Below are 20,050 nucleotides of genomic sequence, written 5' to 3' on the forward strand. Positions count from 1 at the left end.
GCTGCAAATAAATACAAAATTTTTAGCTTTGAAATTCGGAGACATGTTGTCAGTAGTTTATAGAATAAAACAGCAATTTACATTTTACTCAAAAATATACCTATAAAGAGAAAAATCAGAGAAAATGAAAATTTTGCAGTGGTCTCTTTTTGCCAGAGCTGTATATATATATATATATATATATATATATATATATATATATATATAAATATATGTATATATATAGTGGTAGATTGACTCACTCAGCTGCCAATAGAGGTAGACACTGGAACACTGTCTCTTTTAATTTTCCTGCAGGCTTATTATGAGTACTGCATAAACCATGACAAGGTTAGCAAAGCAAACACTGCCTTCCTGGCCTAACAGCAGAAACATAACATATGGCACAGTCATTGTTGCTATGGGAAACCACCCGCTTCAGGAACAAAACAACTTAGCTTTCCTTCACATGACAATACAGCTCCAGAGCTTTTGCCTCCAGTCACACCCCACACTAAATGCTCTAGGAGGTTGGGAATTTATCCTCTGAACTCCTCCCTCTCTACAGGTGTTTAATAACCCTAGCACTAAACATGGCTGATTAACCCCTCTCATCACTATGTGTGCTGGAATATTTTTTCTATGTTTATATTACTGGAGCTAACAATCTTAGTGCTACACATCTCCCCTCCAGTACTTTGCCATTGACTTTGTCACAATATATACAGTAAATATACTGTATATATACATAATGCTTTCCCTTTAAAGTGGACTCATGTGTATACCATTTATTACATACTCATCCAGACCCATTCCTAAACCATCTGCCTCTGTTGTCAGACACTGGTGCTCTGACCCAGGAAGCAATGATGGCTGAGGGGTCAGAGCTAATGTCATGATTCAGCCATCCAGCCTATCAGTAGTGTATATCAGCATTACTTCTGCTGTGTCACACTCATCACCCAACCAAGCTAACATTTCCTCCTCTTTCTGGGCAGCATGAACACTGCCAAGCTAGTTGCTAGGGCTTCTTTAACCACTTACTGGCAATATTACATACTGGTACATCATATGTCAGGTGGCAATCTATGGAGAAGGTTCAGGAGCTGAGCCAGCACCATACATGGGAGATAACTACTGTAATACACTTTGTGTTTTGGCTTTGTACTTCTTGCTTGACTATTCTATTTCCAACTCGTCCCACCAGCCAGCTGCTACTCTCTGGGTGCAAGCCAAGGACATATGCAACAAAGTCCTGATCCCTGTACAGGCGTGAAAACTGAAGACTGTCCATAATAGACTAGAAGACAATGCTACTATAAGACTTGGAAGCCAAATATTTGCCACTAGGAGCTATTTTTATAGTTTGGTAATACCTAGTTCTCATGCATGAGATATTTCCTGTGGGAATACTAAACACAATAAGCACTCTAATTAACTTTTTTCCCTAAACCTGTACATGTGTATACCGCCTTTTCAGCTATTCAGTGCCGTTCTTCTTCTCTCCTCAGTGATGTCACCGCTGTTCAGACTCTCTGGGTCACGCTGCACTCTACGTGAGCCAGAAGTCCCTTTTACATTGTAAGTCTATGGTGCCTCATTCTGGTGCTCCACAGACTTACATTGTAATAGCCACTAGCAGGTCACACAGAGAGCAGAATGACCCAGAGAGTCTGCAGAACGGTGACGTCACTCAAAAAAGGAGAATGATGTTGGATAGTGGAGAAGATGGCAGTGGGTGAGTATATCAACACACTGACGCTACAGTAAACCTATGATATAATGCTGGATGCGTCCTTCTGTCCGAAGCCTCTATAGACTGCACCTGAGCAGTGAGGCTGGATAAGAAGAAAGCATCCAGCGTTCAGAGGATGGGGATGGAGGAGTGTGGCTCCGGAGATAACGGTATGCGTAGGCACTGACCACATACCGCTATGTCCGGCACCATGAGAACATACTTTGATCTCTGGGGATGGCGGCAAGGCTAGAGGAGGAGTGTGGTGCCGGAGTAAGCGCCTATTCATAGTGCGAAGTCCGGCGGCATTTTATTGAAGACATTTGTAGAATCTGTAAGAAAATGGTGTCAGATCACGTGGTATGCACATGTGCTGACTCAGGCGCCATTTTGTTGAAGACACTGCAAATTTGTCTTCAACAAAATGGCGCCAGACAGAGCAATACTCACCTCCTCTTCCGGCCTCCAGCGCTGTCTGCCGCGGATCCCGGATGTTGCCATGACGACCCGATGTCATCATGACAACATCCGGGTCACCAGACAGCAGGAAGATATTTTGGTCATGCGCAGTGCATGACCAAACTATCTTCTCCCTGTGCAGCGCTGACAGCCTGCATAGCACGATCAGAATAAAAAAAGTGCAAGTCCCATAGTGAGCCAAATTATAAAAGTAAAAAAAGTGTCAGAAAGTGAAAAAAAAAAAAATTGTAAAAATATAAAAAAAAAATAAAAAAAAGAATCCACCAAAAATAAAAATATAATGTACCCATCAATAAATATTATTATGAAAAAAAAACAAAAAAAACAATGAAAGTACACATATTTGGTATTGCCGCGTCCGAAACGACCTGACCTATAAAATTGTCCCACTAGTTAACCCCTTCAGTGAACACGGTAAAAAGAAAAAAAAAAAAAAATGCTTTATCATCATACTGCCAAACAAAAAATGGAATAACACGCGATCAAAAAGACAAATATAAATAAAAATGGTACCTCTGAAAATGTCATTTCTTCCCGCAAAAAACAAGCCACAATAGATATCCATCAGCTGAAAAAATAAAAAAGTTAGAGCTCTCAGAATAAAGCGATACAAAAAAATATTTGTTTCTAGAAAATTGCTTTTATTATGTAAAAGCGCCAAAACATAGAAAAACGATATAAATGTGGTACCACTGTAAACGTGCTGACCCGAAGAATAACGCTAGCTTTTCAATTTTACCACACGTGGAATAAAAAAAATAAAAAAAAAACAATTCCTGCTGTTTTTTGTTTATTCTGCCTCCCAAAAATCGGAATAGAAAGCGATTAAAAAATGTCACGTGCCTGAAAATGGCACCAATAAAAACGTCAACTCATCCCGCAAAAAACAAGCTGTCACATGACTCTGTCGGCAAAAATATGGAAAATTTATAGCTCTCAAAATATGGCGATGCAAAAACTAGATTTTACAAAAAAAATGCATCTTTTAGTGTGTGACAGCTGTCAATCATAAAAACCCGATATGATTCTGGTATCTCTGTAGTCGCATTGACCCTAAGAATAAAGTCGTCTAATCACATATACCGCACGAGGAACGGCGCAAAAAATAAACTCTCGTGTTAGGGTTGTGCTAGGGTTAGGGTTGGGGTTGGGGTTAGGCTTGTGCTAGGGTTAGGGTTGGGGTTAGGGTTGGGCTAGGGTTAGGGTTGGGCCAGGGTTAGGGTTAGAGTTGGGCTAGGGTTAGGGTTGGGGTTGGGGTTGGGGTTAGGGTTGGGCTAGGGTTGTGCTAGAGTTAGGGTTGGGGTTGGGGTTGAGGTTGGGGTTAGGGTTGGGGTTGGGGCTAGGGTTGGGGTTAGAGTTGGGCTAGGGGTAGGGTTGGGCTTGGGCTAGGGTTAAGGTTGGGGTTGGGGTTAGGGTTGGGCTAGGGTTAGGGTTGGGATTTTTTCAAAAGTAAAAAAAAAAAGATGACGATATGGCAACTAGTGTTGAGTGCAAGTGCTCACTACTTGAGTTTGCATTGGGTGCTCGGGTATGCATTGAGTATCTCGGGTGCTCAAGTCTCCGCCCCATATGCTTCGCGGCCAAAAAACCTCACGAGGATTGCCTGCCATGCACGAGCGATCCCCGCATGTTTTTTTTGGGGTGTCTAATAACCGTGAAACATGAGGGTGAAGACTATAGCAAGTCACTCGAGCACCCATGATACATGGTGCATACCTGAGTACCCGATGCAAACTCAAGTAACGAGAACTTGCGCTCAAGACTAATGACAACTTATTCAATATGATGACCTAATGTTATCAAATTCTGTGTCCTACCTCTGGGTTCAAAATGTTCACTATACCCCTTGATAAATCCTTGAGGGTTGTAGTTTCCAAAATGAGGTCACTTGTGGGGGGTTTCCACTATTTAGGCACATCAGGGGCTCTCCAAGCGCGACATGGCGTCCGCTCTTAATTCCAGACAATTTTGCGTTCAAAAAGTCTGAACTCTGACGTGCGCCCAAACACTGTATTTTCCCCACATATGGGGTATTGGCGTACTCAAGAGAAATTGCACAAAAGTTTTTTGGGTCCATTTTCTACTCTTACTCTTGTGAAAATAAAAAAATTGGGGCTAAAACATCATTTTTGTGGAAAAAGTTTTATTTTTTTATTTTCAAGGCTCCATGTTATAAACTTCTATAAAGCACTTGGGGGTTCAGGGTGCTCTCCACATATCTAAATAAGTTCCCTCAGGGGTCTAGTTTCCAAAATGGTGTCACTTGTGGGTGGTTTCCACTGTTTAGGCACATCAGGGACTCTCCATACGCAACATGGCGTCCGCTTATTATTCAAGCAAATTTTACATTCAAAAAGTCAAATGGTGATCCTTCCCTTCGGAAACCCTGCCGTATGCCCAAGCAGTAGTTTTCCCCCACATATGGGGTATCTGCCTACTCAGGAGAAATTGCACAACAAACTGCATGGTGCAATTTCTCCTGTTACCCTTATGAAAATGCAAAATTGGGGGCTGAAATACATTTTTGTGGGAAAAATGTGAAAATTTTATTTTTACGGCTCAATATTGTAAACTTCTGTGAAGCACCTGGGGGTTTAAGGTGCTCACCACACATCTAGATAAGTTCCCTGAGGGGTCTAGTTTCCAAAATGGTGTCACTTGTGGGGGGTTTCTACTGTTTAGGCACATCAGGGGCTCCTCAAATGCAACATGGTGTCCGCTAATTATTCAAGCAAATTTTACATTCAAAAAGTCAAATGGGGCTCCTTCCCTTCCGAACCATGCCGTACGCCAAAACAGTGGTTTTTACCCAAATATGGGGTATCTGCGTGCCCAGGGGAAATTGCACAACAAATTGTGTGGTCTATTTTATCCTGTTACCCCTGCGAAAATAAAAAAAAATTGGGTCTATAGTAACATTTTTGTGGAAAAAGTTAAATGTTCATTTTTATCTTCCACATTCCAAAAATTCCTGTGAAGCACTCGAAGAGTTAATAAAGTTCTTGAATGTGGTTTTAAGCACCTTGAGGGGTGTAGTTTTTAGAATGGTGTCACTTTTGGGTATTTTCTGTCATAAAGACCCCTCAAAGTGACTTCAAATGTGATGTGGTCCCTAAAAAAATGATTTTGTAAATTTTGTTGGAAAAATGAGAAATCTCTGGTCAACTTTTAACCCTTAAAGCTTCCTAATAAAAAAAAAAGTTGGTTCCAAAATTGTGCTGATGTAAAGTAGACATGTGGGAAATGTTATTTATTAACTATTTTGTGTGACATACAGTACAGACCAAAAGTTTGGACACACATTCTCATTTAAAGATTTTTCTGTATTTTCATGTCTTTGAAAATTCTACATTCACACTGAAGGCATCAAAACTATGAATGAACACATGTGGAATTATATACTTAACAAAAAAGTGCGAAACAACTGAAAATATGTCTTATATTCTAGGTTCTTCAAAGTAGCCACCTTTTGCTTTGATGACTGCTTTGCACACTCTTGGCATTCTCTTGATGAGCTTCAAGAGGTAGTCACCGGAAATGGTTTTCACTTCACAGGTGTGCCCTGTCAGGTTTAATAAGTGGGATATCTTGCCATATAAATGGGGTTGGGACCATCAGTTGTGTTGTGCAGAAGTCAGGTGGATACACAGCTGATAGTCCTACTGAATAGACTGTTAGAATTTGTATTATGGCAAGAAAAAAGCAGCTAAGTAAAGAAAAACGAGTGGCCATCATTACTTTAAGAAATGAAGGTCAGTCAGTTCAAAAAATTGGGCAAACTTTGAAAGTGTCCCCAAGTGCAGTTGCAAAAACCATCAAGCGCTTCAAAGATACTGGCTCACATGAGGACCGCCCCTGGAAGGGAAGACTAAGAGTCACCTCTGCTTCTGAGGATAAGTTTATCCGAGTCACCAGCTTCAGAAATCGCAGGTTAACAGCAGCTCAGATTAGAGACCAGGTCAATGCCACACAGAGTTCTAGCAGCAGACACATCTCTACAACAACTGTCAAGAGGAGACTTTGTGCAGCAGGCCTTCATGGTAAAATAGCTGCTAGGAAACCACTGCTAAGGACAGGCAACAAGGAGAAGAGACTTGTTTGGGCTAAAGAACACAAGGAATGGACATTAGACCAGTGGAAATCTGTGCTTTGGTCTGATGAGTCCAAATTTGAGATCTTTGGTTCCAACCACCGTGTCTTTGTGCGACGCAGAAAAGGTGAACGGATGGACTCTACATGCCTGGTTCCCACCGTGAAGCATGGAGGAGGAGGTGTGATGGTGTTGGGGTGCTTTGCTGGTGACACTCTTGGGGATTTATTCAAAATTTAAGGCATACTGAACCAGCATGGCTACCACAGCATCTTGCAGCTGCATTCTATTCCATCCGGTTTGTGTTTAGTTGGACCATCATTTATTTTTCAACAGGACAATGACCCCAAACACACCTCCAGGCTGTGTAAGGGCTATTTGAACAAGAGGGAGAGTTATGGGGTGCTACGCCAGATGGCCTGGCCTCCACAGTCACCAGACCTGAACCCAGTCGAGATGGTTTGGGGTGAGCTGGACCGCAGAGAGAAGGCAAAAGGGCCAACAAGTGCTGAGCATCTCTGGGAACTCCTTCAAGATTGTTGGAAGACCATTTCCGGTGACTACCTCTTGAAGCTCATCAAGAGAATGCCAAGAGTGTGCAAAGCAGTCATCAAAGCAAAAGTTGGCTACTTTGAAGAACCTAGAATATAAGACATATTTTCAGTTGTTTCACATTTTTTTGCTAAGTATATAATTCCACATGTATTATTTCTTTATTTTGATGACTTCAGTGTGAATGTACAATTTTCATAGTCATGAAAATGCTGAAAAATCTTTAAATGAGAAGGTGTGTCCAAACTTTTGGTCTGTACTGTATATTCAGTGGTGATAGCAGGAGTTAGGGAGGCAGGGTATGTAGCAGACTGCAGTGCATGATACAGCACAAGAGGGTCCATTGAACGTCCTGTCTGCTGCTGCTGTAATAATTACAGATATTTGTAGCCCCAGATATCAGGGGCCAGGGAAAATTTTTTTTATGTTAATCCTGGTTATTTGCTTAAAAACTGAACTTGGAAAATATTGGCCTCCTTCTCCATTCTTTTGCAGTGTGTCGGTCAAGCTGTTCACACTGCGTGTCTGTGAAGAATAGTATTAGTGAATTACAGGCCTGCTATTTAAAACCGTGGTTCTCTGTTAGACATATCTCCTATAAGAGTGTTCTAAAATCAGCCATTTCTTCCATATTCATTACTTTGCAGTGTGTCTGTCAAATTATTCACACTAGGTCTCTGTGTAGAATAATATTAGTAAATTACAGGTCTGCTATTTAAAACTGTGGTTCTCTGTCAGACGTATCACTTACTGATTTGAACTGCGGTTCAAATCCAGCCATTTGTAGTGAACGTGGAAAACATTGTCCTCCACTTATAAACTGTAGCAGTGTGTCAGCGTACACCAATTTACAGCTACATTTGCTTGTTTGCAGAATACAGCCAGATTTTTTTCATTTTATTCATATTACTGTATTGTGGAAGCAAAGGAATTTTTTTCAATGATCAGACGCACGTGATCAATATGACTGCTGTAATAATTCAGAAATTTTGTGGAGCGTGCCAAATATTCCTGTGTTTTGCTGAACCAATTGATACTTGGTCACTGAAAAATACCATACAATTAGGCAACTTCCTGAAACCATGGCCATCAGACGTTATCCCATATGACTGCCATAATAATCCAGCAAATATTGTGAGTGTGTCAAATATTACACTCCATTTAAAGTATTGCAGTTGAGGGTTCAAACCTATTCTCAGTTGGCCGCTGACAAATAGCATATCTGTGAACAATGTTGTCAGAGTATTACGCCAATTTTGCGGACTGACAAAAAAAAACATACAAAAAACAAGCTAAAATGGAAAAACTGTTAAGAAACATTCTTTCCAGGGTAATGACTTGTATATAAGGCCAAAGACATAAAAAAAATAAAGTTATGGACTGTGGAAGATATTTATTTGACCAGAATGAACACTCATATGTAGCTGATGATAATACCACCTAGCAGCAGCACCTGTTCCTATTGTAAATGCATCTGACAGCATTATCAATAGGGAATAGAATAGATTTTACATTTTTTTGGGCAGCACCAGCAGCATGCAGTATAAGGCAATAATACCTGGCTGGATCGGTGTAATACGCTATCCATACTGCGATACCTCATCCATAAAAGAATTTCAGATAAGACAGTTAATATTCTAGATCATAGAATCTATTTGAATTGTCCTTCCCATTATTGAGTGTGTCTCCTATACTGTTATTGCATATGCAACAATTTCAAGGGCTGGCCAAAATTAGGACACACTCCAATACACATTTGAAGAGATGTAAATAAAAAAAACAACACAGTAGGATCTTTCTTTAGTATAAAAACAAGACTAGCCAATGTAACCTCAATGTAATCACATTGTTCGGCTCCTGCACCTCCTCCTCCAGTTTGGCTTCCATCTCCAAAATGACCACATCAGTCACAGAGGCCTGGACGCCTTTCTTGAGAACAATAAAATTACATCTTATGCTTAGTTAATTAATCCAGGGATTTAATCTGACTGCTACATTGGTGTCGGGAAGTGAATTTTTCCTCAATGATGTAAATTGGCCTATACCGCATGTTTTTTTTTTTTTTGCCTTCCCCTGGATCAACGCTGCGGAATAGCTGCAGTGCACAAGAAATAGGCTGAACTGAATGGACGCTTGTCTTTTTTCGGCCTTATAAACTATGTAACTATAAACTATGTAACAAGCTGGAAGCACTGTAGCACTGACTTGGCCAAGAGGCAACAGGCTGTGCTGAAGATAATATGCTTAATGCTTAGGTGACAAACCGCACACCGCTGCAGAGTTGTTGAAAGCTGTAACACAGCAGCCTGATCTGTGGCTCTCACCGCTGAACATACAGCCAGACATGGTCGTGTGTGACAATGGGTGGAACCTGGTGGCGGAGAAATGACAGCCGGAGTAGATACTGTTTCCCTCTATGCCAGTCCTTTCACTGAGCTAAAGAATATGGCTGTGATGAAATACAACTCTCACCAAGAAGCAGTGCCAGTGAAATACATTGGGCCCACCAGAGGATTTGATTTTGAGGGCCCACCTTTCTCCCCCACTTAAAAGCCCCATAGCAGCTGCAAAGTTTGCGCTGTCATGAACTGTCCTGATGGAGAAGCCAGGGCCCACCCGAGGATTCTCTGGTGGGCCCGTAAAACCCTGCCGAGGAGCAGCCCTGACTAAGAAAAGTGTGTGGGAAGGTTCCTGGACACTCTATGGCTGCTTTTTTTTTACTGTGGACTTGCTCCAGCAATCTATAAGATTGAAATCTATGATCCCTTTACTGGCTCACCATTGGCCAGAGACTTCAGTTCAAAACTGTAACCATGACATGCTAAGCCATCCACAACCTGTGTGCTCCATATATCTGTGACTTAGTCTGCCAGTACATACCAGCACACAACCTCCGATCCTCACAAGATCTCCTTCTCTACTCCCATCTTCTCTCCTCTTTCCACAATCGTGCACAAGATTTTTCCTGTGCATCTCTTCTACTCTTGAACTGTGCACCCCAAGATATCAGACTCTCGCCTACTGTTGAAACCTTTAAAAGGAAGCTGAAGACCCACCTCTTCTGACAAGCCTACTACCTGCAGCAACCCTCGCTCCACCATACCGCTGCACGACCAGCTGTACACTCACCTACTATATCCTCACCCATCCCTTATAGACTGTTTGTGCACTCTCACGGGCAAGGTCTGCTCTTGTACCAGTCAGTGACTTCTTTTCACATGTAAAGCGCAATGGAATAAATAGCGCTATAATAATGAATAATAATTATACTACTTGTACTCTGGGTCAATTGATGGCACTTTCCTGGTGACTGCCCCTAAATTGATGTGTTTTGGCAGCTTTTGGTCCCATTTGAAGGTGTTGTGTATACGTTTGGTTTTGGCACCCATTGAATCCAATGGTGTTTGGCAATGTTCGGCGAATATTCAACAATTACATTGGCGAATATTGCAAAAAAGGCGATTGCAATCCGAAACGAATATTGAAATATTTGCTTGTCTCTAATCAGAAACACCCTTCAAAAAATTATGTGAGTGTTGCATCACGGTCTCCCTGGTGATATGGTGGTGCAGGATGAGGAGAAAGAGGAGGGCGACATAAAATAGAACAATTCCTGAAGGGTATACCCATGTCTGGGTGTGAAGGGTGCATGGAAATAGACCACCAAAAAAATAACCACTGGATTTGAGTTTATGTTTGATGCTATCATCTGGTGGTGTTGAGAAGTCTGGCCCAATTCAGCCCTTGTTCATTTTTATAAGAGTCAGCCTATCAGCATTTTCAGTTGACAGGAGGATGTGCCTACCAGTTTTATCAGTCATAATGTCCCCGGCGGCACTAAAAACTATCTCTGACAAAATGCTAGCGGCCAGGACCTCCAAGGCATAGAAAGACAGTTCATACCACGTGTCCAGCTTGCATCTTCCAACACGTTTCCCTCCTTGTCCGAGTACTCCATGTATCAGGGCGTGGGCACTGGGAGGGTCTGAGAAAACTGTCCCAGACCCTTGACAGCATTCTCCTGCCTCTGCCGCATCTGGTTTGTGTCTTCCTCGCTTGTACTCCTTGGTTGTCCAATGAACTGTCTGACTGTGACCTCTGCCGCCAGCATTGTCAGATGGGAATTTTTTTTTTGTTATAATTAGTGTTGAGCGAGCACTAAAATGCTCGGGTGCTCGAAGCTCGGGCCGAGCTCACCGTGATACTCGGGTGCTCGACCCAATGTTAGTCTATGGGAGACTCGAGCATTTTTGCGGTGGCACCCACGGCAGTCTTTTAAAAGCCTAACAAGTGCCCAAAACGATAGTGACAGTGCTCAAATGACATGGGGACAGCATGGGGATCGCCCCAGGAAGCATTTCTGACCCCCAGGTCACTGCTGTCAACAACGTGGTCAGAGGTATTAAGCCACTTTTACGGGCTCACAATAAAATGTTCAAAAACGAAAGTGAAACTTTTTTCCTGTGAAATATGTTAAGGAACATCCTTTACAGGGAAAAGACTTGTGTATAAGTTAAAATAAGTGACAAAAAACAAAAATACTCCTCCACACCTTCGGCTATGTTCACAAGTAACATTTTTTATGCGTTTTTGCACTTTTGTATTGCTTTCAACTATGACAAATGCATTCACCGGGAAATGTCATTTTAACATTTTACAACCTTATCTGGCCATGTGCTGTGTGACACATGCATAAAGTGCTGAAAAGACATGGGAACAGCATGGTGAAGACCCCTGGAAGCATCTCTGACTCCCAGGTCACTGTCTAAAAGTGTGCCCATCATAAGTGATCCTTGCCGCATCAGAAGATGCAGACTTGCAACTATCCCCATGCAAGTTCTAGTCCCAGGGCAGTGTTCAATTGTACCTCCCCCATTCCTTGCAATACAAGCACAAGTATGCAGCCTGCCACCCACCCACCCCCAGGCTGCAATACCATACTGCTTGCTTGCTTGCACTTTAAATTGGGCCTTTTAGGCATGTGGAGGTGGAATCTGGCCACCCCGTCATGGCTGTGTCGGCGGCCTGGTATCCATACTCAGTCCCCAGCCGCCTGGTGGCCGGGTGTCCCCGCTTGCTCCCCAGCCTCCAGGGGGTGGCCGGGTGTCCATACTCGGTCCCCAGCCACCCCTATTTGTCCCGGTAACCCTTCCCACACTTTTCTTAGCCTGGCCTGCTTTAGGGCAGCATTGGCCGAGCCCACCGGACTATCAAACTCCTCCGGTGGGCCCTGGCTTCTCCATCAGGGGAGTTGAGAGTGCCAAGGTGAGGAGCATGATGAGGATGATAGAAGTTAGCATCTGCTTTGTTTTGTTGTAATGCAAGCGCATGTATGTAGTAGCGGCTAGGCCTGAGGTGTTCAGCGTTTTGGCGCATATCCTACCTCCTCCAAGGATTGCTGGATGTTTTCCTGCTACTATCCAAGTTCTATGACTCCCATTAAAACAAAGCTTCAGGTGATAAATGATGGATGAGGTATTGGCAAAGGAGAAAGAGCAGGAGGAACAGGTACCATTCACATCAATATCAGGCAAGTCAACCAGATATGTCATGTAGGATATGTTTCTGTAACAAAAGGAGCGGTTCGGCTACACAGTTATAGGGCATACAGTGAGTGCAATGCCTACCAAAAATTTCGAGGCACTCCAATGCCCCTTGGAAATGACATGGAGGTCAGAGGGCGTTAACTAAACCTTTTTTTCCATTTATAGCAACAGGGTCTCCTGTGCACTGTTGGCCTAAGTAGTGAATCGAAGGCTTTCCAAAAATTATGAGGAACTGCAATGCCCCTTACAAGAGCCATGTGTGACACCCCAGGGGTCTGGTCACCACAGTAATAGAGATATTACGTCGGAGAGCAAGTGGGAGGTTTCCTGGTCAGGATCCCTTAAACATGCAACATCCTCCTGCCCCAGTCCTGGGAGGGGAGAATTCTGCCCTTATAAACTGGATCTGGGGCGGGGTTGAGTGAGTCAGAGAACAGAGAACAGTCAGAGTCAGAGTGAGAGCAAGGGAAAGTAACAGCAAGGAGCTCTGTAGGAGCTAGGAGCTAAAGACCAGGGGCTGGAAGCTGAGCAGAGCTCACCCTGGCAGAAGACAATAGGAACCGGACACAGGAGTCCGAGGCTGTGAGGACTTATATATCCAGCAGCAGAAACCAGCCGGCAGGGGATTTCAGGTCCTCTGGCCATAGAAGCCCGGAGGCTCAGTCACAAGCAAGGGACCAGCACCGCCGTCGTGGAGCGGAGGCTAACAGAAGGCCCCAAGTCACCAGCCATAAGGGTGAGCACCACACGGTACACTCAGGGACGTGGGCTACTTCTACCCGCTTACAGCAAGGTAGCCAGGAAGAGTGCTGACAGATGGGGAGGCCTACAACTCCACCTGGCCAGGGGAACTCCTGCTTGCTCACAGACTGACCAGGCCTCTAATGCTAGCCAGTTATCCCATTCTCTGCTGCGCACACAACACCAGCCTCAGCGGACTGCCTCGCAGCGGTGGTACTCCCTGACCGCAATCCACGGGTGGCGCAGTCGGACAATTAACCTCAAAACCTAAGAAAGACTGCCACTGGTTTGACCAGCCTGAGCCACGGGACCGGGTCACCGCCACGGAGACTACAGACCCCAGAGACCCGGCACCGGGTATCCCAAACACGTGTACACGCGGCCCAGGGGGCGCGTCACATGCAGTTCAGCATATTACAAACATAAGTCCCATTATTGGGGAGTGGGTGTCCCATAGTATTTGCTTATGCCTTGCAAGCAAAAGCTGCCAAAAATTAGGACGGAGCAACTTGCCATGCCCCTTACAAGAGCCATGCAGTACAGCATATTACAAACATAAGTCCCATTATTGGGGAGTGGGTGTCCCATGGTATTTGCTTATTCTTTCCAAGCAAAAGCTCCAGAAATAACACAGTGGATTTGACATTATGTTACTCTGCTGTCATTTGGTGGTGATGAGAAGTCTGGCCCAATCCAACCCTTGTTCATTTTGATAAGGGTCAGCTTGTCAGCATTGTCAGTTGACAGGTGAGTGCGCTTTTCAGTTATAATTCCCCCAGCGGCACTAAAAACACGCTCCGATAACACGCTAGCGGCAGGGCATGCCAGGACCTCCAAGGCGTACAGAGCGAGTTCATTCCAAGTGTCCAGCTTGGATACCCAATAATTAAAAGGCACAGAGGAATCACGGAGGACGCTGGTACGGTCGGCAAGGTACTCCCTCACCATCTTTTGAAACTTTCCACTCCTTGTGAGAGTACCCCGCGCCTCAGGGCCTGTAAGCTGGGCGGGTGTCAGAAAACTGTCCCAGAACGTTGACAGTGTTCCCCTGCCTCTTCTGGATTGGAGTTGCATCTCTCTCGCCTGTACGCCTTGGTTGGGCAACGAACTGTGACCTCTGCCGCTAGCGTGTTCAGATGGGAATTTTTTTAAGAGTTCTGCAGCAATGGCCTTCTGGTACTGCCCCATTTTTGTAGACCTCTCCACCTCAGGAATAAGAGAGTGAAAGTTCTCCTTGTAGCGGGGGTCTACAAGTGTCACCAACCAGTAATGACTGTCACCCAACATTTTGACAACGCGAGGGTCACGGTTAAGGCAGCGTAACATAAAGTCAGCCATGCGTGCCAGACTGGTAACGGGCAAGATTTCCGTGTCCTCACCAAGATGACGACTGACCATGCTCTCCTCCTCCTCCTCCTCCTCTTCCTCCTCCCCCCTGTTCTCAGGCCACCCACTCTGAACCGACGGTATGACACTTGTACAGGTACTACCGTCTACAACGCATGATAGCAGCTCCTGTTCTTCCTCCTCCTCCTCCTCCTCTCCCTCATTGTCCCCCAATGCACGTTGGGGTGAGATGAGGCTGGGCTGTGTGTAATCACCCGCTACGGCTTCTTGATCCATCTCATCATACTCTGGCTGCAATGCCTCCTCTTTAAATCTCTGCAGAGAGCGTTGCAAAAGACAGACAAGTGGGATGCTGACACTAATGATGGCGTCATCGCCACTCACCATCTTGGTGGCCTCCTCAAAGTTTGTCAGGATGGTACATATGTCAGACATCCAGGTCCACTCCTGAGGTCTTATGTGTGGAGTCTGACCTGAATATCGACGGCCTTGTTGCAGCTGGTACTCCACAACTGCTCTCTTCTGCTCACAAATCCTTTGCAACATGTGGAGGGTAGAGTTCCAACGTGTGGGGACATCACACACCAGTCGGTGTGCAGGAAGCTGCAAACGCTGCTGCAACACAGCAAGGGCGGCGGAAGCTGTAGCCGACTTGCGAAAATGAGCTGACAGGCGGCGTACTTTCACGCGCAGATCTGGCAACTCGGGGTGCGATTTAAGAAACCGCTGAACCACGAGGTTAAGCACATGAGCCAGGCATGGTACGTGTGTGATCTCACCTCGCCTCAGAGTCGCCACCAGGTTACGGCCATTGTCACACACGACCATGCCGGGATGTAGGTTCAGCGGTCTCAGCCACAGATCTCCCTGCTCTTTCACAGCTGTCCTCAACTCACAAGCAGTGTGAGGTTTATCACCTAAGCTTATGAGTTTCAGCACAGCCGGTTGCCGCTTGGCGGAGGCAGTACTGCAATGCTTCCAGCTTGTAACTGATGTGGTGATATCTGAGATGGAGGCTGAACATGAGGAGGAGGAGGAGGATGCGCAGGAGCTGTACACTGTGGGGGCAACTCTGATTGACATAGGGCCCGCAATCGTCGGTGTGGGGAGGATGTGTTCCGTCCCAAGGTCCGACTGGGTCCCGGCTTCCAGTATGTTTACCCAGTGTGCCTTCAGAGAGATGTACCGTCCCTGGCCACAAGCATTTGTCCACGTGTCCGTTGTCAGGTGGACTCTCCCAGTAACTGCGTTGTTGAGGGCACGGCAGATGCTTTGGGACACGTGCTTGTGTAGTGCGGGGATGGCACACCGGGCAAAATAGTGTCGGCGGGGACCGAGTACCGAGGGATAGCCACTGCCATAAGATTGCGGAAGGATTCCATCTCCATCAGCCTAAAAGGCAGCATTTCCAACGCAAGCAGTCGTGAAATGTGCGAATTTAGGACTGTGGCCTGTGCGGCGTTAGCTGCGAATTTCCGCTTTCGTTCAAAGGTCTGGGATATGGACAATTGAACGCTGCGGTGGGACGTGGACGTGGACGTTGATGCTGTTTCTTGAGAAACTGCCATAACAAGTGAAGACTGAGAGGAGGGGGCATCTTTACATGCAGTATGGACAGGGGATTGCCTTGCCCACACAACAGGGGGTTCTATTGCACGCACAACAGTGGAAGAAGCAGTGGTGACACCCGGTGACACTGGTCGTGGACCCTGGGTTTCGCCCCACAAAGTCGTGTGCTTTGCTGCCATGTGCCTGATCATGCAGGTGGTGGTCAGGCTGGTAGTTTTGTCACCCTTGCTGATGCTGGCATGGCAGGTGGAACATATGGCCTTTTTGGGGTTATCAGCAGAGTCTTTAAAAAAATTCCAGACTCTGGAAGACCTACCGCTTGTACTGGCAACGTCCCTCGTGTTGGTGTTACGGGGAACGGTTGCCTGCCTTCTTTCTGCGGCAACCACACTGCTTCTTCCTGCCTGTTGGGGTACTCTGCCTCCCTCCCCCTGTGTGCTGCTGGCCTCACTCTGCATGTCCTCCTTCCACGTTGGGTCAGTTACTAGATCATCCACCACCTCCTCCTCTTCCACTTGCGCACCACGATCCTCCTCCTCACTTCCTGGCAATTGTGTCTCGTCATCGTCCACCTCTTGTGACAGATTGCCAACGTCGACTTCCTGTGGCCGTGGCTGTTCAAATATTTGGGCATCGCAACATGGGATCTCCTCTTCCACCACTTCAAGCGTATCAGACAAGGGGCCTAAATATGGAAATGGACCAGTGAACACCTCTTCAGAGTGTCCAAGTGTGGGATCACTTGCAGTCTGACGACACTCGGCATGGTGGGAGGAAGGAGCATCAGGGTGAGGAGGAGTATGCGGTCGCGACTCACGGCTACTAAGAGTTGACTGTGTGGAAGACAAACCGGAGGTGGTGGTGCCCAGGTAACTGGAAGTATTGTCTGCTATTCAATTAATAACCTGTTCACACTGATGAGTTCTCAATACTGGTGTTGTTCTGTGCTTCCCTAGTAATTTGGTCAAGAAGTAGGAGCGAGAAGATGTGGCTGTTGGTTGTGGCACATTTTCACCTTGGCCACGGCCCCGTCCTCTGCACGAACCATAACGTCCACTTCCACGTCCCTTGCCACGCGCCAATGGAAAAGGGGTAATCAAGAGTAGATTTGAACCGTGGAAGAGGAAAACCACAGTTATTGTTTACTGGGGTATACCACACTTTTTTAAATAGAGATATTTGCGGCTGAACAGTGAGCGACACACTCAAACTGCTTTATTTTTAGATACCAAAGGTCCAAAACTGGATAGTACAGCAATTTGACCCGTGGAACTGCGAAACCACACTGGGATGTCGGGCCTACACAAGACTATTTTCAACAGATATATTTTTGTGTCACAACAGTCAGGAGACACTACTGTTTTTCTTTACGGAAAATATAAAAAAACCTGAATAATAGAGATTTTTTACCGTGGGATGGCAAAACCACAGTTATTGTTTACTGGGGTATACCACACTTTTTTAAATAGAGATATTTGCGGCTGAACAGTGAGCGACACACTCAAACTGCTTTTTTTTTAGATACCAAAGGCCCAAAACTGGATAGTACAGCGATTTGACCCGTGGAACTGCGAAACCACACTGGGATGTCGGGCCTACACAAGACTATTTTCAACAGATATATTTTTGTGTCACAATAGTCAGGAGACACTACTGTTTTCTTTACAGAAAATATACCAAAACCTGAAAATAGAGATTTTTTACCGTGGGATGGCAAAACCACAGTTATTGTTTACTGGGGTATACCACACTTTTTTAAATAGAGATATTTGTGGCTGAACAGTGAGCGACACACTCAAACAGTTTTTTTTTTTTAGATACAAATGGCCCAAAATGGATAATACAGAGGTTTGAACCGTGGAAGTGCAAAACAACACTTCTGTTTCTCTAGCCTACACCAGACTATTTTCAACAGTTATATTTATGTCTGAAAAATCAGAGACACACTTTTTTTGGGGGGGGGGGACACACCAAAAGGTTAATAAGATGGGTATTTGTACAGTGTGAAGGAGGAAAAAAAAGGAGGATTTAGATGAAAAAAAAGGATTTTTCCTGGCCCCTGACACCTGGTGCTAAGTCCAGCAATTTCAGCAACAGGAGCACACAGGACTGTAATGCAGCATTTGCTGGAATAACCACTGTGTCTCCTATACAGCCTGCCTGCCTGGTATCTGGGATGGATATTAGTCCTGAAAAGGACTGTTTGTTCTGGCAGCCTTTACAGTGTGAAGGAGGAAAAAAAAGGAGGATTTAGATGAAAAAAAAAGGATTTTTCCTGGCCCCCGACACCTGGTGATAAGTCTAGCAATTTGACCAACAGGAGCACACAGGACTGTAATGCAGCGTTTGCTGGTATAACCACTGCGTCTCCTATACAGCCTGCCGGCCTGCCTGATATCTGGGATGGATATTAGTCCTGAAAAGGACTGTTTGTTTGATTTGGCAGGCTTTAGAGACCCTACACTACCTATTTCGCACTTTATATCTCTCCCTAATTCAGCAGCACTCTCCCTACACCGTCTGATCCGGAGCAACAGTGTCCAAGATGGCAGCTCCCGGTTTTAAATACTTGAGGTGACGCTGTGCGGCCAGCCAATCACTGTAATGCCCACAAACAACATGGCTGCGGCATTACAGTGACTGGCTGGCAATCCCTGCATGTTCATTGGCTCTGTAAAGAGCCTGCAGGACGGAGACCCGAGCTCCCGCCCGAGTAGCCCGGAAATGCTCGGTGCTCGCCGAACATCCTGAGTAGCGTGATGCTCGGGCGAGTACCGAGCAGTGTCGAGCATGTTCGCTCAACACTAGTTATAATTTTTCAACAAAAGCCTGAACTTAATATTTCCCAAAATGAACTCCTTCGGTTTCCTCCTTCTACTAACCTACCTATACCTGACTTTTCAATTTCCTTCAGGTGCTGCCACCATAACTCACTCGCTCATATCATCTGCACCTTAAAAACTTCTCCAGAAGTTGACCTTTTCTCACCTTTGATACTGCAAAAACTCTTACTGTCACTCTTATTCACTAGTGCAACTCTCTTCTAATCGGTCTCCCTCTAAACAATCTGTCTCCTCTCCAATCCCTTCTGAATGCAGCGACCAGGGTCATATTTCTATCAAGCCGCTTCACCGACGCCTCTACCCTGTGCCAGTCATTGCACTGGTTAGGTTAAACAATCACTACAGAATACAATACAAACTCATCTTTCTCACCCACCAAGCTGTCCACAGTTCTGCACTGGCCTATGTCTCTTCCTTCATTTCTGTGTATCACCCCTCCTGTGCCCTCCACTCTGCAACTGATCTAAGACAGACATCCTCCATAATCAGAACCTCACACCCCCATCTCCAAGAATTCTCTCGTTTCATGCCAGTTTTCTTTAATGCCCAAAATTCGTATAACGCGATGGTCACGGCAAAGGCAGGGGAACATAAAGTTGGCCTTGTGTGCCAGACTGCCAACAGCCAAGACTTCCCTGTTCTCACCAAGAATATTACTGTCTATGTTCTCTTCCTTCTCTTCATTATCACCCAATTCACGCTGAGATGAAACTGGGCTGGGTAGCATCACCCTGTACAGTTCCTTGCTCCACCTGCAATGCCTCCTCTTTAATTGTGAGCAGCGAGCGTTCAGTAGACAGAAAAGCAGGATGGTGACGCTAATTATTGCGTCATTGCCGCTCACCATCTTGGTGGAGTCCTCAAAGTTTTGGAGGAGGGCATCCATGCCCACTCATCAGCTCTTATGTGCGGAGGCTGAACTGAATGCCGACGGACGTGTTGAAGCTGATACTCAACAACTGCTCTCTGCTGCTCAAAATCATTCCAAACATCTGCAACGTTGATTTCCAATGCATAGTCACATCGCACACCAGTCGGTGAGCTGGAGGCTGCAAACGCTGCTGAAGCCCTGCCAGGGCGGCGGAAGCTGTAGCTGACTTTCTGAAAATGGGCACACACAAGGCGTACTTTCACAAGCAGCTCTGGCCGATCCGTATAGATTTTGAGA

The sequence above is a fragment of the Phyllobates terribilis genome, unplaced genomic scaffold (assembly GCF_046119375.1).
Source record: "Phyllobates terribilis strain yellow unplaced genomic scaffold, ASM4611937v1 Scaffold_3__8_contigs__length_932513732, whole genome shotgun sequence".
Lineage (NCBI taxonomy): Eukaryota > Metazoa > Chordata > Amphibia > Anura > Dendrobatidae > Phyllobates > Phyllobates terribilis.